This window comes from Pseudophryne corroboree, chromosome 8 (genome assembly GCF_028390025.1).
Source record: "Pseudophryne corroboree isolate aPseCor3 chromosome 8, aPseCor3.hap2, whole genome shotgun sequence".
NCBI classification, from domain to species: Eukaryota; Metazoa; Chordata; class Amphibia; order Anura; family Myobatrachidae; genus Pseudophryne; species Pseudophryne corroboree.
The window spans coordinates 51,654,749-51,680,768 of record NC_086451.1 but is presented as its reverse complement, the minus strand read 5'-3'; the positions used below and the strand labels follow the sequence as shown (position 1 = coordinate 51,680,768).

The 26,020-nt window shown below is 48.8% G+C and overlaps 1 protein-coding gene and 1 pseudogene across 2 annotated transcripts in view; both read right to left on the bottom strand.

The window, feature by feature from the left end:
- FGD1 (FYVE, RhoGEF and PH domain containing 1) overlaps positions 1–26,020 on the bottom strand; it is a 233,595-nt gene that overhangs the window by 110,815 nt on the left and 96,760 nt on the right. The gene's annotated exons all lie outside the window — the stretch shown is intronic.
- LOC134953701 (U2 spliceosomal RNA) lies at positions 11,120–11,192 on the bottom strand (annotated as a pseudogene).

Below are 26,020 nucleotides of genomic sequence, written 5' to 3'. Positions count from 1 at the left end.
CCACCCTACTCTCACCTATACATCTCTGCAGTCTCGATGCCGCAGGTCATTTGACTGATGATGGAAACCCGAAACAACTCAAAATACCAAATGTGAGTATTATTTATTTATTAACAGTTTCTTATATAGTGCAGAAAATTCCTTTGCGCTTTACAATTGGAAGTTTCGGGTTAGGGTCAGGGCCTGGGAAGGGGGAGGGTTAGGGCACTAGGTGGGTGGTTAGCCGTAGCTGCCAACCCCGATGGTTAGTCCTAGCTGCCACCCTCCCACTGTTTATCCCTAGGGTAAGGGTAGGGGGCAGGAGAGGGGTACTCATTATCGAAATGCCACAGTTGGTCATGTGACCGTAGGCAACCCGACCGTCGTTATTTCATGCCCAACAAAGCAAAAAAAAGAAAAAAACCCATACATGAGCAAAAAATAAAACCTACACATACAAAAGGAAAGCATAATGCATACATGCATGAAATATAGAAGACAATAGACAACGAACCGTAAATATATATACAAATGCATAAGAGGATTCAGCTGCAGCTGCCCGGGGCCCCAAATGATTAAACATAGGGGGCAACGAATAAAAGCAAAAGGCACTTTAGTACACTAAATTGATCTGTCCTGTAGGCGAGAGGCAGGAATTGCCGCCCGTTCTGCAGGCATTTCAGCATAACGGGACTGTCGCCACCCAGACCAGATACGGTCATATTTACACTCAGCCTTCCGAGCAATATACATATAGGGGGAGATGTATTATAGAAGCATATATCATGCCGCAATAGCACTCTTTACAGAGGTGAAGCAGGAAGGTACACTGACGAGATGTATTAACATCTCATTTGCCTGGAGCATGGGACTGAATACTCCCCCCTCCGGCGATCCCCGCCAGAGCCCACAGCACATCAGCTCAGTGCTCACTGCCTGGCCGGCTCACTGGGCATAACCGAGATTTTGCAAAGGAACCATAACTGAATGATGAGCCATTCACAGTTTCACTGTACCGCCCATGTGCAGGTGCATGGTTTAATCTTTGAGACGAGCATGTGCTACAGCAGGATCAACCAGGTGGCCCTCGGTTTGAGCAGCCAGGGGGCTGTTTGAGCCCGGAGCTGGCAGCCGCCACAGCCAGGGACACCACTGTCCCTGGCTGTGGTGTACGAGCAACGACACCTCCAGCCATGGAAATGGATAGCTGCAGGTGTCGGAACGGTCTGTGCCACTGACCGTTCATACATTGCCCGGCATATCAGCGTGCTATCTTGTAGATCACAGCGCCGAACATATTGCCTAGTATATCGGTCAAATACATCCTCAGCCAAAATTACTGAGTGAGCACACCGGTGGCGTTAGAGGAGACAGGGGTACACCAGCAGAGGCAATCGCCTGTATTGCCCTACTACAAAAACTTTGAACTTGCAGGCATGGCCATAAAAGGTCCCCCCACTTAGGATAGGTATCACTTGCTCGAGCCCAAATTTTCCCAGAATCCTATTTTAGATTGTGGTTCTTCTCTAGCGTCCCTGACATTGCTGCACTGTAACTCTCCTATAGCGCTTATCTTTGTGCAGTGCTGACACCCACTGCAGCCAAGAAACCTCCCTGCACGCGTCAAAAGGGGCTGTGGCTTCTCAGGCAGCGGGCCTGGCCTCACGGGAGACCCGCTGACATCACTAAAGGGGCGTGAGCTCACACTATCCTCTAGAATGCACTACCACAGATAATCAGCTGAACCCCTAACCTTAGCAGTAAATGACCTTGTATTTTATCCAGTAACATGGCAGATAACACCATCCTCTGTGACCAAACCTGACATCTCAAGCTTAACATCTACAACAGGAACATTACTCCTACCTGTGCAGAGGCGGAACTACCGCCAGTGCAACCAGTGCGTTGCACTGGGGCCCGCCACTGTCCAGGGGCCCAAAGCATGTAATCAGTCAAACTGACTCATTACATGCCCGCTGTGTGCTGCGGGCAACCGCTGCCCGCAGCACATAGCCACCCGGACAGAGAGGAGAGGAGTGCAGCGGTACGGGGGAGAAGGAGGAGGAGGGAGATGGAGGAGGGAGCCGCATGCAGCGCTTTACTACTGGTTGAGGCGCTGCTGCTGCTGTCCCTCTGCTTCACTATAGGCTGTCTTCCGAGAACAGCCTATAGTGAAGCAGAGGGGCAGCAGCAGCAGCGCCTCCACCGATAACACAGCGCTGCTGCGGCTCCCTCCTCCACCTCCCTCCTCCTCCTTCTCTCCTGCCCGGGAATCGTGACCAGAAGCTGCACCAAGGAGCCTGAGCCAGCGGAGAGGGTAAGTATAATTCTTTCTTTCTTTCTTTCTATGTACAAAAAGGGGGACTGTCTGCTGCAATGTGTAAAAAGGGGGAATCTGGCTTGCCGCAATGTGTAAAAAGGGGGAATCTGCCTGCCGCAATGTGTAAAAAGGGGGAATCTGCTTGCCGCAATGTGTAAAAAGGGGGAATCTGCCTGCCGCAATGTGTAAAAAGGGGGAATCTGGCTTGCCGCAATGTGTAAAAAGGGGGAATCTGCCTGCCGCAATGTGTAAAAAGGGGGAATCTGCTTGCCGCAATGTGTAAAAAGGGGAATCTGCTTGCCGCAATGTGTAAAAAGGGGGAATCTGCCTGACGCAATGTGTAAAAAGGGGGAATCTGCCTGCCGTAATGTGTAAAAAGGGGGAATCTTTGCTGCAATGTGTAAAAAGGGGGAATCTGCCTGACGTGATGTGTAAAAAGGGGGAATCTGCCTGACGTGATGTGCAAAAAGGGGACGCTGTCTGCCGCAATGTGTAAAAAGGGGGAATCTGCCTGCCGTAATGTGTAAAAAGGGGGATGCTGTCTGCCGTAATGTGTAACAAGGGCACGCTGTCTGCTGTAATGTAAAAAGAGGAATCTGTCCGCCGTAAGGTGTAAAAGGGTCTCTACCTGGTGGTGCTACTGTGCGGCGTAATTTGAATAACGGAGACTACTGTGCACCGTTTTATGAATTGGTATTATTTTGTGGCCACACCCCTTCCCCACGAAGCCATGCCACTATGTATTTTTGCACGCGCCTACGGTGCGCACTGCCCCTGTTTTGCATGCAGGGGTGGGGCTCCGATGACGTTTCTTGCACATAGTGCTAAAATGTCTAGTTACGGCACTGTTGCTAGGTATCCATTTCTCTGGCCCTGAGCAGGTCTCCCTCACCAGATCCTCTCCAGGGGTGAGGGGGTGGACTTGGATGGGATGGGGGGGGGGGTGGGGGCAAAGCGTTTTGTCGCACCTGGGCCCACCGCTCGCTAGTTCCCGCCACTGTACCTGTGTTACATCCCCCACTATTGTGTCAATTTTTGCAGATGATACCAAATTGTGTAAGGCTATAAATACAGAGGAGGATGCCGAGTCTCTTCAGAACGACTTAGTTAAATTAGAAGCATGGGCAGCCAAATGGAGAATGCGCTTCAACACAGACAAGTGTAAGGTAATGCACTGTGGTAACAAGAACAAAAATTACACCTACCTACTAAATGGGGTAAAACTAGGGGATTCTGTACTGGAAAAGGACTTAGGTGTCCTCATAGATAGCAAGCTAAGCAGTAGTACCCAAAGTAGGACTGCAGCAAAGAAGGCTAATAAGATATTAGCATGCATAAAACGGGGTATTGATGCTAGGGACGAGAGTATTATACTCCCATTATATAAATCACTAGTGAGGCCACACCTTGAATACTGTGTACAGTTCTGGGCACCGTACTACAAAAAGGATATCCTGGAGCTTGAAAAGGTACAAAGGAGGGCGACCAAACTAATTAAGGGCATGGAGACGATGGAATACAAGGAAAGGCTTGAAAGACTAGGCATGTTTACATTGGAAAAGCGGAGACTAAGAGGGGATATGATCAACATCTACAAATATATAAGGGGACAATACTCAGAGCTTGCGCGGGACCTGTTTTTGGTTAGATCAACACAGAGGACTCGTGGACACTCGCTCAGGTTAGAGGAGAGGAGATTCCGCACAATACGGCGTAAAGGCTTTTTCACGGTAAGGACAATACGTGTTTGGAATTCCCTGCCCGAGGGAGTTGTAATGGCGGAATCTGTCAACACCTTTAAGAATGGGTTAGATAAATTCCTATTGGATAAGGATATCCAGGGGTATGGTGCATAGTCATGCATTATAGTTACTATTTAGTCAAATCATCATGCAGAGGACACCACAAATAGGTTGAACTCGATGGTCAATTGTCTTTTTTTCAACCTCAGATACTATGTTACTATGTTACTATAATCTGCTCCTCAATGTCCTCCATTTCTGTGTGATTACAAGTCAAGGGTACAAGAGGGACTGTAAACCAGCACATCTAACGTACCATAAGTCTCCTTTCTCTAATCACCTTTAGGGGGCTATCCTATCAGCCCAAATAAGCCAGTACGAGCGGCAGCTTATTGAGGCTTCTGATGCTGGCTCCTGATAGTTCCCGATGCAGCGATGACCTCCGGCTTCCCGGTAACATGACCGCCACCGGGTTCAGAGGAAGAGGGGGCTGCGGCGCTGCCCCGGAGCCCGGCTTCCTTGCCGGGGGTCTCGGCACTGGGTGCCGGTTCCCGGGCCGCGGCACCCTCACTGTGGACCCAGCCTGCTGCTGCTACAGCGGACATAGGACACTGCAGGTCACCTGAAACAGCCCCGTTTTCAAACGAAAATTGTTCTGTTTCTCACAAAAACACAGATTTCACTGAACCTGTGTGTTTTCGGGAGGTCAGTATTTTTATTTTTTTTACGGGCGATCCATATTGGATTGCCTGTAAAAAAAAATAATTGTGAAACATTGGAAAAAATTCCAAAAAACGTCCCCATGTTAATTCACCGGTAATTGGATATTCCCCTAGACCAGTGATTTTCAACCTTTTTCAGTTCGCGGCACACCAAAAAGATTTAAAAATTGCCAAGGCACACCATCGGTACCCCACGGAAAAATAAAACACACACAGGGAAATTAAACAAACATATTTGTCCCCTAAGCTAAAAACACACACACATTGTCCCCAACAGTTATTAAAATAATGCACAGTACTTGAACACACTGTCTGCCACAGTAATTCCACACATTGACCCTCATAGTAATGCCATCACACTGTCCCCCATAGTAATTGCACACATTGCCCCCCATAGTAATACCACCACACACACCGACCCCCACAGTAATGCCACCAGACACACTGACCCCCATAGTAATGCCACCAAATATACTGACCCCCATAGTAATGCCACCAAATACACTGACCCCCATAGTAATGCCACGAAACACACTGACACCCACAGTAATGCCACCAGAGACACTGACACCCATAGTAATGCCACCAAACACACTGACACCCACAGTAATGCCACCAGAGACACTGACCCCCATAGTAATGCCACCAAACACACTGACACCCACAGTAATGCCACCACACACACACTGACCCCCATAGTAATGCCACCACACACATAGTAATGGCACTGCACACACATCATAAAGCACTGGCCCAAACCTTTTTTGTTTTCCCCCTTAGCGGCAGGAGCATTGAGGAGCAGAACACAGCAGCACGGGCCACGAAGGGAAACTAGTCGCTGCCTAGGCGGGATGGTGATGTGTACGTGACCTATGAGTCACGCCACGTCGTAGGGGTCACGGGCGGGCCCGCAGGAAAGCTGCCGTCTTCACTATACAGTGACCGCAGAAGAGCTGCCTGTGCTGCCCGATAGTGATGCTGTAAATCAGTATCACTATCGGGCAGCGCAGGCAGCTCTTACGCGGTCATTGTATAGTGAAGACGGCAGCAGACGGGGACTGGCAGCAGGGATCTCTGGCGGCGGCGGCACACTTGACAACCGCTGGCGGCACACCAGTGTGCCGCGGCACAGCGGTTGAAAATCACTGCCCTAGACTGTAAGCTCTATGGAGAGAGAACTCTTACCTTAAGTTTCAGTGCTACTGTATTCTTAAACATTTCAAATTTACAGCATTTTGAAAGCATTGCAATGATCTATTGCATACAGGGCCACAGAGAGCTGGGCTGGGCCTGGGTAATGTAGGGAACGTGGTGAGAAGCGGCGCCGTGGCCAGCACATGGAGGCGCTAAGTGCAGATCCATTGAGGGGAGGGGGAATGTGATAAATACAAATTATTATCACTTAGCTTCAGTAATGAAGGCAGCTTGTGATTTGGTTTGGAGAGTACACTCTATATTTTGCATACAGAACCATATAGGGAATCCCTACACTCAGTTTTACCTGGCTCAAATTACCATCTTTGTTGAGATGAAGGCACTGAGGGTGTATTTACTTTCCACACATGACTTCTGTTTTTCTTTTTTTGGGGGGGGATAATGACCAAGGGTGGGATGTACTATCGGGAAAATGCGGTAAAAACACCGTTTTCACACCTGGCAACCCTGGGGTGTTAAACCAGCTGGAACAGCTACTTTTAGAAACATGGCTGTGATTTATATCAAAGTCACGCTCTTTAATGAGATGGCGCATGGTATGAACGTATGCCCGTCATCATACATACAGGATAAGCAGAATATATCCATTATTTGAAGAGCATTGCGCAACAAAATAATTCTCAATTCGAATCTCTGAATGTTTGTACTGGCGGTGACTGAGGAATACGTCAGTGATACTTAGAATGAGCTGCAGATTATATTGGGCCTAGTTCATGTATGGATGGAATTGCACAGCCGCAAGGCAGCGGTTCTGCAATTCTGTGTGATTAAATGCAGCAGGAGGAGCCTGTAGGACAGAGGTTCTCAAACTCGGTCCTCGGGAGCCCACACAGTGCATGTTTTGCAGGTAACCCAGCAGGTGCACAGGTGTATTAATTACTGACACATTTTAAAAGGTCCACAGGTGGAGCTAATTATTTCACTTGCGATTCTGTGAGGAGACCTGCAAAACATGCACTGTGTGGGCCCCCGAGGACCGATTTTGAGAACCTGTAGGAGATAGCCGCCTCCTGCATGCATCTGCCAGATCCAAGTGCTGCATCTGAGAATGCAGCCTTGGATCACCATCGCAACCATCGGTCGCATTTCCCAATGTCTTTAGGCACTGGTCAGCCTACGTAACTGAAGCTTATTCAGGCTGGATGTTTCATCCGGACACCCGGGTCCAGTAAGTCTGCATCTGACAAAGCAGATCCTGGACCCATCACGTCTTCAAAATGAAGAAGGCACACCCCCGTTTTGAAGAACAATGCCGGGCGCCGCCCCCCAAATGCCGCATCATGTCAGTTATGCTGCGGCTGACGGGGCTGCGAGCGATATCACACGTGCGCCTGCGCAGACCGCACGCCATCGGATTTGTACATAAACCATCTGAATTAGGTCCATTATACACTGGAGCTTATGAATTAGGTGTTGCAGATGGCTGAGTGATGTGGGATTGGGGGAATATCAGGGGAAAGCGTGACATTAGCAATGGGACAGAGATGGGAATTTACCATGTGTCATTACTGCAGCGCCACAGTCCTGAGTTACAGATCTCACGCTGCTTATGGGGTAGCTGGTGGGGCTTTGTTATAGAGATTGTGGAAATAATGTGTACACTGGTCAGAAGCAATAGCCAGCCCCATTCATGTAGGCACAGATACTCTGCAGCTGGAATCCTCCATCTTGGCTCCAGTGATGTCATTCATTATGACATCAGAATGACCTATGGGAAGGCATAAAACCCCAGCGCACAGGCCCAACAGTGGCATTTGTTCAGTTCCTGGATTGAACGCGCTACTTTTTGTTGTTACAAAACTAAGATTTTGGAAACGCGATGAGCCGAATAGAACTGCGTCGACTTGTGAGTGACCAGATAGGATGGAGAGGGTTTAGAGATGAAAGTGGCCAGGGAGATGGGTTTCAGAGGCAAAGTACACGCGCCTCTCAGAGGAGGGCATTAGAGGAGAGGGCTGGTTCCAGGAGTCCTGCACGTCGTGACCAGAGGCCTATGGCTGCACCCCAGTAAAGATGGAACATCCCTGGAGGTCTTCACAGCCTGTTACCGAGTTTCAACCAGCCGGACTGCGTGACAGACTTCCATCCCGTGACAGACTCCTGCAGCATTTATATAACAGCCTACAGTAATGGGGACAGAGTCACTCAGCTTCCCTGTGACCACGTCTTCCATCATTCCTGCATTGCAGAGTGGGTACAGATTAGAGACACCTGCCCTCTGTGCCCAAAGCCCGTGCTTCCCACCATCCACATAGACCTCCCTGTACTATCGGCCCCATCTATTCCTCCATGCCTATGTCACAAAAACTAGGGATTAGGGCTACTGGCGACACCCCAAGGAAAAAAAAAAAAAGGAGAGTTGAGGATTAGGGCTACTTGCCTACTTTTGAAAAAGCATCTCAGGGAGATGTGAAAGTAACACCTATAAGTGCGGGCGCGTAATGCTACATCAGAGAGGCGTGTCATGAAAATGACTGACATCCAAATGTAAATGAGCCCCAAGGTTAGTAAGATCTATTTGTTGAAGAAAAGACAATGATATTTTGCAGGATTTGTTTGTGTATTGTGTTTTACAAGAGGTTCCATATACTGTAAGTGGCCATAAGGATCATTGTGCCGTATAACCAATGCAGGGAAATGGCACTAATGATCCCATTTGAATGTATGTATCTCTGATTTATTTTTCCCCCCAAGAATGTAATAGCTGTATAATGGGGGTCTTTTCAGGGAGTGAGGGAGATTGCTGCTATTTCAGGGATTCTCCTGCAGAATGAGGGACGGTAGGCAACTATGGGATTAGAGCTACTGGCGACACCCCAAGAAAATTAAAATGACACCGGGCAGCCACCTCATGGGTGTGTTGGAAGTGCTGCTAAGCTGAGAATTATTGTTTTCATGCTGACAGTTACATCCGACTCATTGATAACATAATGACTTTACCATGTAACCCGGGCAACGCCGGCACTTCAGCTTGTGACTATGGGGGGTCATTCTGACCCGATCGCACGCTGCAGTTTTTCTCAGCGTAGCGATCGGGTCAGAACTGCGCATGCGCCGGCGCCGCAGTGTGCCGGCGCCGCAGTGTGCCGGCGCTTGGCCGCCCGTCGCTGCGCTACGATCACCTCTGCCTGATTGACAGGCAGAGGCGGTTCATGGGCGGGAGGGGGCGAAACGGCGACGTTTGGCCGACGTTTAGTGGGCGTGGTCCGGCCAACGCAGGCGTGGCCGGACCATGCGGGGAGTGGCTTGCAGCGGCTGCGTGACGTCACACGCAGCCACTGTGGGCCGGGGAGCGAAGAGTAGCTCCCGGCCAGCACGCTAAAGCTGCGCTGGCCGGGAGCTACTCTTGAAATGCAAAGGCATTGCCTTTGCATTTTGCTCCCCCTGTCACTCTCCTCCCCCCCCCCCCCCTCTGCCGGGTCGCCCGTATCAACCGCCAGGCACCTCGGCGGCATATTGCCTAATGCAGGCTTTTTCAACCAGTGTGCCGTGGCACACTAGTGTGCCGCCACCAGTTGCAAGGTGTGCCGCGGAGCCAGAGCCGCTTCCTGCACCTTCAGAGTGAACGGTTGGCCCGGGCTCTTCTTAGAGGATCAGTCATGCTCCGGCCGTGACCTATGCTTTGAAGACACGGCGGTGTGATATCATAGGTCACGGCCGCCGCGTCTTACCACCCAGCCAGCCCACCCGCCTGCATACACATCTTCCAGTTCCTGCCTCCATACACAGCTTTCCTTGCCCACCCACATCTACACCTGCCTGACCGTACCCTGCTCAGTATTCGCAGCACTCCACTATGAACAACCCCCGCCACTGAGGGACAAGGAGGAAGACAACTGACCGATAGGGGCTAATATTTGTTATTTTATTTCTCCTGTGGGGAACAATAGGATTTATGGGGGGAGAATAAGGATTTATGGGGGGAACAATGTGAATAATTCATGTGGGGAGAAATAGGATTTATGTAGGGAGCAATGTGATTGATTTATGTAGGGAGCAACATGATTTATGTGGAGAGCAGTGTGATTGGCCTACACAGAAAAAAAAATGTATGTGTGTATTTTTTTTTTTTTACTGTGAGGGCCAATGTGTGGATTTTGTTTTTTTTCCTGTGGGGAACTGATGGTGTGCCTTGGCAATTTTAAAATATTGTTCGGTGTGCCGCGAGTAAAAAAAGGTTGAAAATCACTGGCCTAATGTGTAGGGCCCCATAAGGGATATGAGCTGTACATTTACTTAAGGGCCCTACACATTTTTTTTTATTTTTTTTTTACTTGAAGCCCGAGGTGCGGTGCGTCTTCACCCAGTGTCTGTGACCAAACGTGCTAGGGGCATAGGTTCTTGGACCCTCTCCGAAAGGAGAAGGGCCCCGTTACTCCCCTACCCCTCAGAGCCAAAAGGCCTACTGAGGGGAAAAAGGGACTGTGGGTCCCTCCTTGCCGAAGCGCAGAGGGACCCTCGTGTATCCCCAAGGTTGGCCGGAGCTTCCCCCTGGGGATCGAAAACAGCCTTTGGCCCTCCCCGAAAGGAGAGGGCCCCGGCAAATAGGGTAGAGGGTGACCCATAAGGGTCTCACCTAAACCCCAAACAAAAAAAACGATACGTGACAAAACTATACAAAAATAAGTGCTAGTGTTTTTACACAAATGCAAAACACGTGCATAAATAAATAAATAAGCCCCAGCAAAAAGGCCAGGGGAAGGTATAAAAAATTATCCTTGCCCTAGCCAAAAGGCCAGGGCAAAGGACAAAGGTGCAACAGAAGTAGAGGAAGTGAATAGTGCAAAGTGCCTTACTTGTGCAAAGGTGGGCAACCAACACCAGTGCAGGTTCAGGCACCCCTGGCTCTTCCAGCACCAGGGGCACATATCACCTCGAGCTTCTAGTTGTTCCCGACCTTTCAGCCAGACCAAGCTTCATACCTACTCTGTGCCAGGGTCAACCCCCAGTACAAGAGTAGATACTAGACCGGGCCGTTCTCCACTCCACGTAAGGGCTTCCCCAAACCCCCACGAAGGTAGCGGATACTAAGCCCGGTTTTTCTCCACTCTCGACCAGAGGCCTTGCCACACCCCGGCATGGTACTCCACAAGGTGTTTCTCCATTCCACATCTAGGAACCTCTCACGCTCCTAGTGTAAGAACAGGTACTCCACCAAGTGTTTCCCTCGAGCAGATACTACACTTGATCTTAGCCAAAAGGCCGAGAAGCGATAAGCTTAAGGGCCCTACACATTAGGCGATATGCCGCCGTGGTGCCCGACGGCCGATACGGCAGATGGGCGAACCGGAGGTGGGGGATAGTGAAGTTTCTTTATACAGCTCATGGACAATAGTCTAAAGCAGAGGTTCCCAAACGCGGCCCTCAAGGCACCCCAACGGTCCTGAATTTAAATGTATCCATGCTTGGCCACAGGTGACTTAGGGGCAGATGTATTAACCTGCAGAAGGCATAAGGAAGTGATAAACCAGTGATATGTGCAAGGTGATAAAGGCACCAGCCAATCAATACCTCCTTTGGCCTTCAATACCACCTCTATGCTGATGACACACAACTCTACCTCTCCTCTCCTGATCTGTCCCCCTCTGTCCTCTCCCAGGTTTCCAGCTGCCTTTCCGCAATCTCCTCCTGGATGTCTGAGCGCTCTCTGAAGCTCAACATGGACAAAACTGAACTCATCATCTTCCCCCCATCCAGAGCAACACCCCCGACCAATATCTCTATGATTGTTGACAACACCACCATCTCCCCCGTTCCCCAACTCCGCTGCTTGGGTGTCACTCTTGACTCCTCCCTCTCCTTTGCACCCCACATCCAAGCTCTGGCACAATCCTGTCATTTCCAGCTACGCAACATTGCTCGTATCAGGCCATATCTCTCCCAGAGTGCAACTAAACTCATCATCCACTCACTGGTCATCTCACGACTTGACTACTGCAATGTTCTCCTCACTGGCCTCGCTTGCTCCCATCTTGCTCCCCTCCAATCTGTACTGAACTCCGCAGCTAGGCTTATCTTCCTCTCCCGCCGCACCACATCTGCCACTCCCCTTCGCCAAAATCTACACTGGCTCCCATTCCCCTACAGAACCCTCTTCAAACTCCTCACCCTCACATACAAGGCCATCTCTAATTCCACTGCTCCCTACATCTCCAACCTCCTCTCCCTTCATAGTCCCTCCCGCCCCCTACGGTCGACTAATGACCGTCGACTCTCTCCACCGCCCTGGTCACTGCTTCCTGTGCTCGTGTTCAAGACTATTATTATTATTATTATTATCCTTTATTTATATGGCGCCACAAGGGTTCCGCAGCGCCCAATTACAGAGTACATAAACAAATAATCAAACAGGAAAACAGCAATTTACAGTTGATGACAGTATAGGACAAGTACAGGGTAAATAAACATAGTTACATCAGCAGATGACACTGGAATAAGTATCAGGTGGCAGAAGACTGATGGAATTGGTGCAGTTGAAGATTATTAAAGTAACAAAGGATAAGCACATGAGGGAAGAGGGCCCTGCTCGTAAGAGCTTACATTCTAAAGGGGAGGGGTAGACAGACAGGGGTGACACAGTTGGGGTACATAGAGAGCGTAGAACAGAGGGTTAGGATGAGATTTGGCTGGGTTTGGTGAAGAAGTGGGTCTTGAGAGCCCGTTTGAAGTTTTGTAGAGAGGTGGAGAGTCTGAGGGGGAGAGGTAGGGAATTCCAAAGAAGTGGTGCAGCACGTGAGAAATCTTGGAGGTAGGAGTAGGAGGAAGTAATCCGTAGGCAGGAGAGTCGGCGTGCATTAGCAGAGTGAAGAGGACGGGTGGGAGTGTAAAGGGAGATAAGGTCAGAGATGTAGATGGGAGAGGAGTGGGTGAGGGCTTTGTAAGCGAGTGTGAGAAGCTTGAAATGGATTCTGAAAGGGAAGGGGAGCCAGTGAAGGTCTAGTAAGAGAGGAGAGGTGGACGTAGTGCGTTTGGTGAGGAAGATGAGCCGGGCAGCAGCATTGAGGATAGATTGGAGTGGAGAGAGGTATTTGTCAGGAATGCCAGTCAGGAGCAGATTACAGTAGTCCAGTCTGGAGATGACCAGTGAGTGGATAAGAGTCTTAGTAGCATCCTGGGTCAGAAAGGGTCTGATCCTGGAAATATTTTTTAGATGAAAATGACTATGCCCGTGCTGCTCCCCTTCAGTGGAACGCACTCCCCCGCTCCATTAGACTCTCCCCGACCTTGCAAAGCTTCAAACGGGCACTAAAAACACACCTATTCATCAAAGCATACCCTCCCGATGCATAACCCAGTCCTGAAGCCGCGCCTCCACCCCCCTGCCTCATGCCGTGAACATCTCAGCTTTGCTTGCATACTGCCATCAGGTTAACTCCCGCTTGCCTGCACCTCTTGTCATCTGTCTGTCGCCCCACCCCACTAGATTGTTAACTCTTCAGAGCAGGGCCCTCTTTCCTCTTGTTATCTAAGCCCTCGTCTCGACACATTTCACTCGCAGCTCTCACCTACTCAAAGACCATCTTTACCCTGCAAGTAAAGACTCAACTCCATCTATGGCCACCAGCCTCTAGTAGTACGATGATCACTCCATCAATACTTACATCTTAGCTGTATTATGTCTTGAGAATGTGTGGTGCTCTATGTTACCTGTACTCTATTTCTGTTATTTATTTGCTGTAATGCTATGTTTTGTCTCCCTGTACTGTCCTTTGTACGGGGCTGCGAAACACATGTGGCGCCTTATAAATATAATTTAATAATAATAATAATCAGCTCCAATATGTAAATTAACAGTTAGGATCTGATTGGCTGGTGCCTTTATCACCTTGCACATATCACTGGTTTATCACTTCCTAATGCCTTCTCCAGGTTAATACATCTGCCCCTTAATTAGCACCTTAGTCATTTTGATTTATCCATCTGCGCTGAAGCCTGGATATCACTAAAACCTGCACTGTTATTGTGCCTTGGTGACCGAGGTTGGGAATGCCTGCTATATTGTTATCAGTGCATGGGGATTTTGTCGCCCCCTAGTGCAGCATTGTGGAATAGTCTGAGACAGCACATTACATACAGCTGACTTTACTTGTTGTGAAATGTCCTGAATTAGGCTACTAGTACATAGCTACAAAAAAAAAAGATTATGCAAAAACTGCAGTTTCTACCTGATTTTATGCCCCCCCCACACACACAAAAACTTGATAAATTGGCCCCTCAGCATTATTTATTTATTACCAGTTATTTACATAGCGCACACATAGTCCGCAGCGCTTTACAGAGAATATTTGTCCATTCCCATCAGTCCCTGACCCAGTGGAGCTTACAATCTATATTCCCTACCACATGTACGCCACACACATTCATGCTAGGGTTAATTTGTTGGGATTCAATTAACCTACCAGTATATTTTTGGATTGTGGGAGGAAACCCACGCAAGCATGGGGAGAACATACAAACTCCACACAGTTAGGGCCATGGTGGGAATTGAACCCATGACCTTAGTGCTGGAGGCTGTAATGCTAACCATTACAGCATCCGTACTGCATTGTAGTATTATAATAAACGTAAGTGGGGCTGCAGCAAGATAACAACATAATTATGGCAGATGCGTGTTTGAATGGGATCAGTACTAAATGCCGCTGGCCGGAATCCCGGCGGTCGAAATACCGACGCCGGAATCCCGACCACACAATCCCGACAGGGGTGGCGAGCGGCACGCAGCCCCTTGCGGGCTCGCTTCGCTCGCCACGCTGCGGGCACGGTGCCTCGCTACGCTCGGCATACTATTATATTCTCCCTCTATGGGTGTCGTGGACACACACGGAGGGAGAATATGTCGGGATTGTGGCGGTCGGGACTCCGGCGTCGGTATTTCGACCGCCGGGATTCCGGCCGGCGGCATCTTGACCGCATCTCATTTGAATAGGAGGCGATCACGAGACTGCCTGTCAAGATCCCGGCGCCACAGGCTTTTCTCCCTCTATGGCGAATGCAGCAAGCCACCGTGCCCACAGCTCAGCGAGCACGCAAGGGGCTTTCTAGCGCTCGCCCCAGAATAATCTACTGTGATAGCATGGATGGATATTTTCCGGTCTAATCATTTTCAGGAAAACGTTCACCTACGGGGTACAGCTGGGAACTTAAAGTCTAATATGTTGTATGTTTTAGTTTGCTTTTTTATATTGCTATCATTATTTCTATACAGCACTCCCTTTTTTATATTGCTATCACTAATTTTATACAGCACTCCCTTTTTTATGTGGCTGTGTGCAGTTACCTCTATACAGTGCCCCAAATATAGACCTTGCTATTTTATTACCATTGCAAAGCGCTGCAGAATAAGCTGGATCTATATAAATAAAATGTTAATTAATAATGGCACACACAAAGGGGGAGAAGTATCAAATCTTGGAGAGAGATAAAGTGCCAAACAATCAGCCCCTAAGGTCGGCTACACATCAGATGTATAGCTGGCCGATCCGACGGGCGACAGGATCCTACATCGGCACGTGTATACACACTTATACAATGCAGGGGACAACGGCGCAATCTAACATGCCATGTGGCACTGGGAAGCATGGCATCGTTAGCGATATCTTCTGGTTGACACTGCGGCAAGGCTGACCAGAAGATGCCGGCTGCGGACGCGGGAAAGCGCAGATCGGGCATATACACTTAACGATACGCCCGATTTGACGTTCCGATTTGCATGGAAAGACAAATCGGGCTGGCGTGCTGCCATCCTGTCATTTTTCCAACACAGCCTGTAAAATGACAGAAGCTGATTGGCGGGTGCTTTATCTCTCTCCATTTTATCTCTCTCCAATGTATGATACATCGCTCACATAGCATTTTCGGGTGTAGTATGTTATGCCGGCGCTTGCGATCACGGCGCCCAGCATACCGACGCCGGGATCCCGACCGCCGGCAGCAGGGTGAGCGCAAAAGAGCCCCTTGCGGGCACGGTGGCACGCTATTTATTGATTGTCGTGGACAATCCAAGAGGGAGAATAGTTGTCGGTATGCCGGCTGTCGGGATTCCAGCGTTGGTATGGTGAGTGCCGGGATCCCGACAGCTGGCATATCAAATGCCTCCCATATTGACACATGCAGGAACATAAATACAGTCTTTAGCATACAATGCCAGACATACTGATAATCACTCACAGTGCATGTACCATTGACACTGTGGGGGTAATTCAGATCTGATCGCAGCAGCAAATTTGTTAGCTAATGGTCAAAACCATGGGGGTAATTCCAAGTTGAGCGCAGCAGGAATTTTGTTAGCAGTTGGGCAAAACCATGTGCACTGCAGGGGAGGCAGATATAACATGTGCAGAAAGAGTAAGGGGCCCTACACATATCACGATGCGCCGCCGAGGTGGCCGACGGCCAATACGGCCGACGAGCGACCCGGCGGCGGGGGGGCAGTGACGGGGGGAGTGAAGTTTCTTCACTCCCCCCCGTCACGCGGCTGCATTGAAGTGCAGGCAAATATGGACGAGATCGTCCATATTGACCTGCATGCACAGCCGACGGGAGACCAGCGATGAACGAGCGCGGGGACGCGCATCGTTCATCGCTGGAGTATCCACACTGAAAGATATGAACGAGTTCTCGTTCATTTATGAACGAGATCGTTCATATCTTTCAGAAAATCGGCCAGTGTGTAGGGCCTATTAGATTTGGGTGGGTTATTTTGTTTCTGTGCAGGGTAAATACTGGCTGCTTTATTTTTACACTGCAAATCAGATTGCAGATTGAACACACCACACCCAAATCTAACTCTCTCTACACATGTTATATCTGCCTCCCCTGCAGTGCACATGGTTTTGCCCAACTGCTAACAAAATTCCTGCTGCGACGAACTTGGAATTACCCCCTATGTGCACTGCTGCGGAGAGAGGAGGAGGGGGGGGCAGATGTAACATGTGCAGAGAGAGTTAGATTTGGGTGGGTTATATTGTTTCTGTGCAGGGTAAATACTGGGTTCAGTATGGTATGCCGGCTGTCGGGATTCCAGCGTTGGTATGGTGAGTGCCGGTATCCCGACAGCCGGCATATTAAATGCCTCCCGTATTGACACATGCAGGAACATAAATACAGTCTTTAGCATACAATGCCAGACATACTGATAATCACTCAAAGTGCATGTACCATTGACACTGTGGGGGTAATTCAGATCTGATCGCAGCAGCAAATTTGTTAGCTAATGGTCAAAACCATGGGGGTAATTCCAAGTTGATCGCAGCAGGAATTTTGTTAGCAGCTGGGCAAAACCATGTGCACTGCAGGGGGGCAGATATAACATTTGCAGAGAGAGTTAGATTTGGGTGGGTTATTTTGTTTCTGTGCAGGGTAAATACTGGCTGCTTTATTTTTACACTGCAAATTAGATTGCAGATTGAACACACCTCACCCAAATCTAACTCTCTCTGCACATGTTATATCTGCCTCCCCTGCAGTGCACATGGTTTTGCCCAACTGCTAACAAAATTCCTGCTGCGACGAACTTGGAATTACCCCCTATGTGCACTGCTGCGGAGAGAGGAGGAGGAGGGGGGGGGGGGCAGATGTAACATGTGCAGAGAGAGTTAGATTTGGGTGGGTTATATTGTTTCTGTGCAGGGTAAATACTGGGTTCAGTATGGTATGCCGGCGGTCAGACTCCCAGCGACCAGCATACCGGCGCCGGGAGCCCGACCGCCGGCTTACAGACAGTGTGGCGAGCGCAAATGAGCCCCTTGCGGGCTCGCTGCGTTTGCCACGCTATTTTATTCTCCCTCCAGGGGGGTCGTGGACCCCCACGAGGGAGAATAAGTGTCGGTATGCCAGCTGTCGGGATTCCGGCGCCGGTATACTGTGTGCCGGGATCCCGTCAGTCGGCATACTGAAGACCACCCGTAAATACTGGCTGCTTTATTTTTACACTGCAATTTAAGTGCCCTACACCGTACCCGATCCCCGTCGATATTGGCGGCAGCGGGGGCGAGGATACACACTTACCGATGCGGCCAGGACAGGCAGCAACGGCGGGGGGAGCGATGGCCATGCTGCATCTGCAGCATGGCTGTCGTTAATGAGGACCTCCCTCGTCTGTACATGTTCGGACAAGGGAGGGGGGCGTTAACGATGTGCGGGTGCGCCCATCGTTAACGTCATTTAGTGTACACACTGGACGAGATTGTGAAAGATCTCGCTCAGATCGGCCCTTCTGAGCGAGATCTTTCAAAATCTCGTCTAGTGTGTATGGGGCTTAAGATTTCAGTTTGAACACACCCCACCCAAATCTAACTCTCTCTGCACATGTTATATCTGTCCCCCCTGCAGTGCACATGGTTTTGCCCATCAGCTAACAAATTTGTTGCTGCGATCAGATCTGAATTAGGCCCTGTGTGTGGTTTAATAGAGCTCAGAGGTGTTAATAGGAGGTGTCACTGCACACACAGGTAAAGAGCAAGAAACCTGCAAAACTACTATTTATTTATAAAATGAAGGAAAACCAAAGACAAAGAGCAGAATGTCATGCCGGTAAAAGGAAGTATACAAAAACATGTTGGAACTTCACGCTGTGAAACCCCTACATATTTTTAAAGGTTAGCCTTTGTTCTTTTTCTAAAGTAATCGTTCAACAAACACACACCCCTCCCTCCATGTAAGGAAGCCTGCGATGTGTGTGTGCGTCTGTTCCCTGACATACGACATCCTTTATGTCCTGGCGTCTGCTTCCTCTATGGAAGATGCTGCAACGGCAGAAAGCGCATGAAGTGAGGACATGGATGTTCTTGTTCTGATCACATACGTTCAACCAGAAACTGTGATGCTTGGGTTAAAGCTGCAGTGCGGTGCTGCAAAAAAGAAGTGCATATAATTTAGGGCTATGCTCGGCGCAATTATCAGCAGACTCTGCATGTGTTGCAATAAGCAACTGCAAACTTCATATGACTGTAAGCATAAAACCGACATTCCTAAAGTATATAGTAAATATGGCTGCCGTCGCCGTCCTCTCTCTTAAACTCAGGCCCTTAATGTCTTATTTCATGCTACTGAGGGCACAGAAGAAAGCTTGCAGGGGTTCCCACACCTAGCCCCAGACTGTCCTCATGGGGTTTTCCTACTAGTAGTGTTTCCCAAATTTCCTAGTGCCAACTTGTCCTGCATGGTGAAAATGTGCACTTAAAATACCCTGAAACATACATAACATGACAGCTAACAAAATAAAGTACAGAAGAAAAATAGTAATTTCACCAGATTTCAAAGGAAATGTAACCGCTATCAGAAGCAGATTTCCCTGCAAGAAGAAACTAGAGATGCGCTCGGACCCACGTGTTTTGGTTCTAATTTCATCCTCGTGTTTTGGTTTTGCAAAATCACCCTCAAGTGTTTTGGCTCAGATTCAGATTTTGCTTCGGTTTAAAACTGATCAGAAAAAAAAACGATTATTGCTAAAAAAAAAAAGATAACAACAGCTAAAATCATGTATTTTTTGCAATCCAATTACAATTTCAAATCCGAATTCCGAACCGCAGGAAGATCCAAACAGGGACACAGTTCGGATCGGATCTCCTAGGGCGATCCAGACCGGGTTTTGGTTTGGATCCACAAAATTTGTGAGGATTCGGATTTCTGGAGAACCAAAATTGCACATCTCTAGTAGAAACACCACTCCCGCTCAGGGTCAAAATTCCCTGTAAGGAGGAATAAACCTGGAAGTGAAAACAATAAGTACAATAGGAGTGAACTGGTAGAGGAAGGATCCATAGATTGTAAGATTGCGAGCAGGGCCTTCCTACCTCCATGTCTGTCTGTTATTACCCAGTTTTGTTCTATTACTGTTCTAATTGTAAAGCGCAACGGAATATGCTGCGCTATATAAAAAACTGTTAATAATTAATAAATAAATAAATCTGTTGCTCTAACTACAATGAGGCCCCTCCTCAGTGGGACGAGGGAGGGGGGGGGGGATGTTTAATACAGCGGTTGAGTAAATAAAGTCACAGTCCCTCAACACGATACAAGTTTCATTTCCCAGGTGATCCACATATCTTCTTTTGCAAACGAACAAAAAAAATAATAATCGGTTATGCACTCCACCATTGAACCCTTGCAAAATTAATAATTTAACAAATGTGGCCAGGGTCTGTGCAGTTCAAAAGACAGATGGATTGAGCCAGTCCAATAAATTATTCTCTCTGTCGGTAAAGTGGAATAGAATGAGGCATTCTAAATAAGATTTTACTTACCGATAAATCTATTTCTCGTAGTCCGTAGTGGATGCTGGGGACTCCGTAAGGACCATGGGGATATAGCGGCTCCGCAGGAGACAGGGCACAATAATAAAAGCTTTAGGATCAGGTGGTGTGCACTGGCTCCTCCCCCTATGACCCTCCTCCAAGCCTCAGTTAGGTACTGTGCCCGGACGAGCGTGCATAATAAGGAAGGATATTGAATCCCGGGTAAGACTCATACCAGCCACACCAATCACACCGTATAACTTGTGATCTAAACCCAGTTAACAGTATGATAACAACGAAGGAGCCTCTGACAAGATGGCTCACAACAAGAATAACCCGATTTTTGTAACAATAACTATGTACAAGTATTTCAGACAATCCGCACTTGGGATGGGCGCCCAGCATCCACTACGGACTACGAGAAATAGATTTATCGGTAAGTAAAATCTTATTTTCTCTGACGTCCTAGTGGATGCTGGGGACTCCGTAAGGACCATGGGGATTATACCAAAGCTCCCAAACGGGCGGGAGAGTGCGGATGACCCTGCAGCACCGAATGAGAGACTCCATGTCCTCCTCAGCCAGGGTATCAAATTTGTAGAATTTAGCAAACGTGTTTGCCCCTGACCAAGTAACTGCTCGGCAAAGTTGTAAAGCCGAGACCCCTCGGGCAGTCGCCCAAGATGAGCCCCCTTCCTTTTGGAATGGGCTTTTACAGATTTTGGCTGTGGCAGGCCTGCCACAGAATGTGTAAACTGAATTGTATTACAAATCCAGCGAGCAATCGTCTGCTTAGAAGCAGGAGCACCCATCTTGTTGGGTGCATACAGGCTAAACAGCGAGTCAGATTTTCTGACTCCAGCCGTCCTGGAAACATATTTTTCAGGGCCCTGACAACGTCAAGTAACTTGGAGTCCTCCAAGTCCCTAGTACCCACAGGTACCACAATAGGTTGGTTCATGTGAAAAACAGAAAACACCTTAAGGAGGAATTGAGGACGAGTCCTCAATTCTGCCCTGTCAGAATGAAAAATTAAGTAAGGGCTTTATATATGATAAAGCCGCCAATTCTGACACACGCCTGGCTGAAGCCAGGGCTAATAGCATCGTCACCTTCCATGTGAGATATTTTAAGTCCACAGTGGTGAGTGGTTCAAACCAATGTGACTTTAGGAAACTCAAAACAACATTGAGATCCCAAGGTGCCACTGGGGCACAAAATGAGGCTGTATATGCAGTACCCCTTTTACAAACATCTGAACGTCAGGCACTAAAGCCAGTTCTTTCTGGAAGAAATTCGACAGGGCCGAAATTTGAACCTTAATGGACCCTAATTTTAGGCCCATAGACAGTCCTGTTTTCAGGAAATGTAGGAAACGACCCAGTTGGAATTCCTCTGTAGGGGCCTTCTTGGCCTCACACCACGCAACATATCTTCACCAAATGCGGTGAAAATGTTTTGCGGTTACATCCTTCCTGTCTTCGACCAGGGTAGGGATGACTTCATCTGGAATGCCCTTTCAGGATCCGGCGTTCAACCGCCATGCCGTCAAACGCGGCCGCGGTAAGTCTTGGAACAGACAAGGCCCCTGCTGGAGCAGGTCCTTTCTTAAAGGTAGAGGCCACGGGTCTTCCGTGAACATCTCTTGAAGTTTCGGGTACCAAGTCCTTCTTGGCCAATCCGGAACCACGAGTATCGTTCTTACTCATCTCCCTCTTATGATTCTCAGTACTTTTGGTATGAGAGGCATAGGAGGGAACACATACTCTGACTGGTACACCCACAGTGTTACCAGAGCGTCCACCGCTATTGCCTGAGGGTCCCTTGACCTGGCGCAATATCTGTCTAGTTTTTTGTTCAGGCGGGACGCCATCATGTCCACCTTTGGTTTTTCCCAACGGTTTACAATCATGTGGAAGACTTCCCGATGAAGTCCCCACTCTCCCGGGTAGAGGTCATGCCTGCTGAGGAAGTCTGCTTCCCAGTTTTCCACTCCCGGAATGAACACTGCTGAGAGTGTTATCACATGATTTTTCGCCCAGCGAAGAATCCTTGTAGTTTCTGCCATTTCCCTCCTGCTTCTTGTGCCGCCCTGTTTACGTGGGCGACTGCCGTGATGTTGTCCCACTGGATCAATACCGGCTGACCTTGAAGCAGAGGTCTTGCTAAACTTAGAGCATTGTAAATTGCCCTTAGCTCCAGTATATTTATGTGGAGAGAAGTCTCCAGACTTGATCACACTCTCTGGAAATTTTTTTCTTGTGTGACTGCTCCCCAGCCACTCAGGCTGGCATCCGTGGTCACCAGGACCCAGTCCTGAATGCCGAATCTGCGGCCCTTTCATAGATGAGCACTCTGCAGCCACCGCAGAAGAAACACCCTTGTCCTTGGAGACAGGGTTATCCGCTGATGCATCTGAAGATGCGATCCGGACCATTTTTCCAGCAGATCCCACGGAAAGGTTCTTGCGTGAAATCTACCGAATGGGAACGCTTTGTAAGAAACCACCATTTTTCACAGGATCCTTGTGCAATGATGCACTGATACTTTTCCTGGTTTTAGGAGGTTCTTGACTAGCTCGGATAACTCCCTGGCTTTCTTCTCCGGGAGAAAACATCCTTTTCTGGACTGTGTCCAGAATCATCCCTAGGAACAGTAGACGTGTCGTCGGAAAAAACTGCGATTTTGGAATATTTAGAATCCACTCGTGCTGTCGTAGAACTACTTAAGATAGTGCTACTCCGACCTCCAACTGTTCTCTGGACCTTGCCTTTATCAGGAAAGCGTCCATATTTCTTTTAAGAAGAATCATCATTTCGGCCATTACCTTGGTAAAGACCCGGGGTGCCGTGGACAATCCAAACGGCAGCGTCTGAACTGATAGTGACAGTTCTGTACCACGAACCTGAGGTACCCTTGGTGAGAAGGCAAATTTGGACATGTAGGTAAGCGTCCCTGATATCCAGTGACACCATATCGTCCCCTTCTTCCTGGTTCGCTATCACTACTCTGAGTGACTCCATCTTGATTTGAACGCTTGTATGTAAGTGTTCAAATATTTCAGATCTCACCGAGCCGTCTGGCTTCAGTACCACAATATAGTGTGGAATAATACCCCTTCCCTTGTTGTAGAAGGGGTACTTTGATTATCACCTGCTGGGAATACAGCCTGTGAATTGTTCCCAATACTGCCTCCCTGTCGGAGGGAGACGTTGGTAAAGCAGACTTCAGGAACTTGTGAGGGGGAGACGTCTCGAATTTCCAATGTACACCTGGGATACTACGTGTAGGATCCAGGAGTCCACTTGTGAGTGAGCCCCCTGCGTGCTGAAACTCTTGAGATGACCCCCTACCGCACCTGAGTCCGCTTGTACTGCCCCAGCGTCATGCTGCGGACTTGGCAGAAGCTGTGGAGGGCTTCTGTTCCTGGGAATGGGCTGCCTGCTGCAGTCTTCTTCCCTTTCCTCTACCCCTGGGCAGATATGACTGGCCCTTTTGCCCGCCTGCCCTTATGGGGACGAAAGGACTGAGACTGAAAAGACTGTGTCCTTTTCTGCTGAGATGTGACTTGGGGTAACAAAAGGTGGATTTTTCAGCTGTTGCCATGGCCACCAGGTCCGATGGACCGCCCCTTTATACGGCAATACTTCCATGTGCCGTCTGGAATCTGCATCACCTGACCACTGTCGTGTCTTCGTCTGGCAGATATGGGCATCACATTTACTCTTGATGCCAGAATGCAAATATCCCTCTGCGCATCTCGCATATATAGAAATGCATCTATAGTCAATAAAATCTTGTCCCTGTCAAGGGTATCAATATTTTCAGTCAGGAAATCCGACCAAGCCCCCTCAGCGCTGCACATCCAGGCTGAGGCGATTGCTGGTCGTAGTATAACACCAGTATGTGTGTATATACTTTTAGGATATTTTTCAGCTTCCCATCAGCTGGCTCCTTGAGGGCTGCCGTATCTGGAGACGGTAACGCCACTTGTTTTTATAAGCGTGTGAGCGCCTTATCCACCCTAAGGTGTGTTTCCCAACTCGCCCTAACTTCTGGCGGGAAAGGGTATACCGCCAATAATTTTCTATCGGAGGAAACCCACGTATCATCACACACTTCATTTAATTTATCTGATTCAGGAAAAACTACAAGTAGTTTATTCACACCCTACATAATACCCTTATTTGTGGTACTTGTAGTATCAGAAATATGTAACACCTCCTTCATTGCCCTTAACATGAAACGTGTGGCCCTAAAGGAAAATACGTTTGTTTATTCACCGTCGACACTGGAGTCAGTGTCCGTGTCTGTGTCTGTGTCAACCGACTGAGGTAAATGGGCGTTTTTACAAGCCCCTGACGGTGTCTGAGACGCCTGGACAGGTACTAATTTGTTTGCCGGCCGTCTCATGTCGTCAACCGATCTTGCAGCGTGTTGACATTATATTATCACGTAATTCCTAAATAAGCCATCCATTCCAGTGTCGACTCCCTAGAGAGTGACATCACCAATACAGGCAATTTGCTCCGCCTCCTCACCAACATCGTCCTCCTACATGTCGACACACACGTACCGACACACAGCACACACACAGGGAATGCTCTGATAGAGGACAGGACCCCACTAGCCCTTTGGGGAGACAGAGGGAGAGTTTGCCAGCACACACCAAAAACACTATAATTATACAGGGACAACCCCTTATACAAGTGTTTTCCCTTATAGCATTTTTATATATGTAATCATATCGCCAAATAAGTGCCCCCCCTCTCTGTTTTAACCCTGTTTCTGTAGTGCAGTGCAGGGGAGAGCCTGGGAGCCTTCCTCACAGCAGAGCTGAGCAGGAAAATGGCGCAGTGTGCTGAGGAGAATAGGCCCCGCCCCCTTTTCGGCGGGCTCTTCTCCCGGAGTTTGTGAGATCTGGCAGGGGTTAAATACATCCATATAGCCTCAAGGGCTATATGTGATGTATTTTAGCCATAAAAAGGTATTATACATTGCTGCCCAGGGCGCCCCCCCCAGCGCCCTGCACCCTCAGTGACAGTTGGTGACTGTTGGTGAAGTGTGCTGACAACAATGGCGCACAGCTGCAGTGCTGTGCGCTACCTTATGAAGACTGAAAGTCTTCTGCCGCCTGTTTCTGGACCTCTGGACCTCTTCAACTTCGGCATCTGCAAGGGGGGTCGGCGGCACGGCTCCGGGACGAACCCCAGGGTGAGACCTGTGTTCCGACTCCCTCTGGAGCTAATGGTGTCCAGTAGCCTAAGAAGCAAATCCATCCTGCACGCAGGTGAGTTTACTTCTCTCCCCTAAGTCCCTCGTAGCAGTGAGCCTGTTGCCAGCAGGTCTCACTGAAAGAAAAAAACCTAACTTAAACTTTTATTCTAAGCAGCTCAGGAGAGCCACCTAGATTGCACCCTTCTCGGCCGGGCACAAAAATCTAACTGAGGCTTGGAGGAGGGTCATAGGGGGAGGAGCCAGTGCACACCACCTGATCCTAAAGCTTTTATTATTGTGCCCTGTCTCCTGCGGAGCCGCTATATCCCCATGGTCCTTACGGAGTCCCCAGCATCCACTAGGACGTCAGAGAAATCTATTTTCTTCCCTTTATGCATGATAGTCTTTCTTTTCATGATAGTACAGAGTCAGGCAATGCTCAGCTGTTGTGCGTCTCAATGACTGCAGTGCATCATGGGTAAGATTTACAGATCAGAAAGGTCAATTCAGGCAAATACGCAAATACACAGGCTGCATGCATGGGAACAGTGCATATGGTTTACCTGCAGACGCTACGATGTAGATAATTAT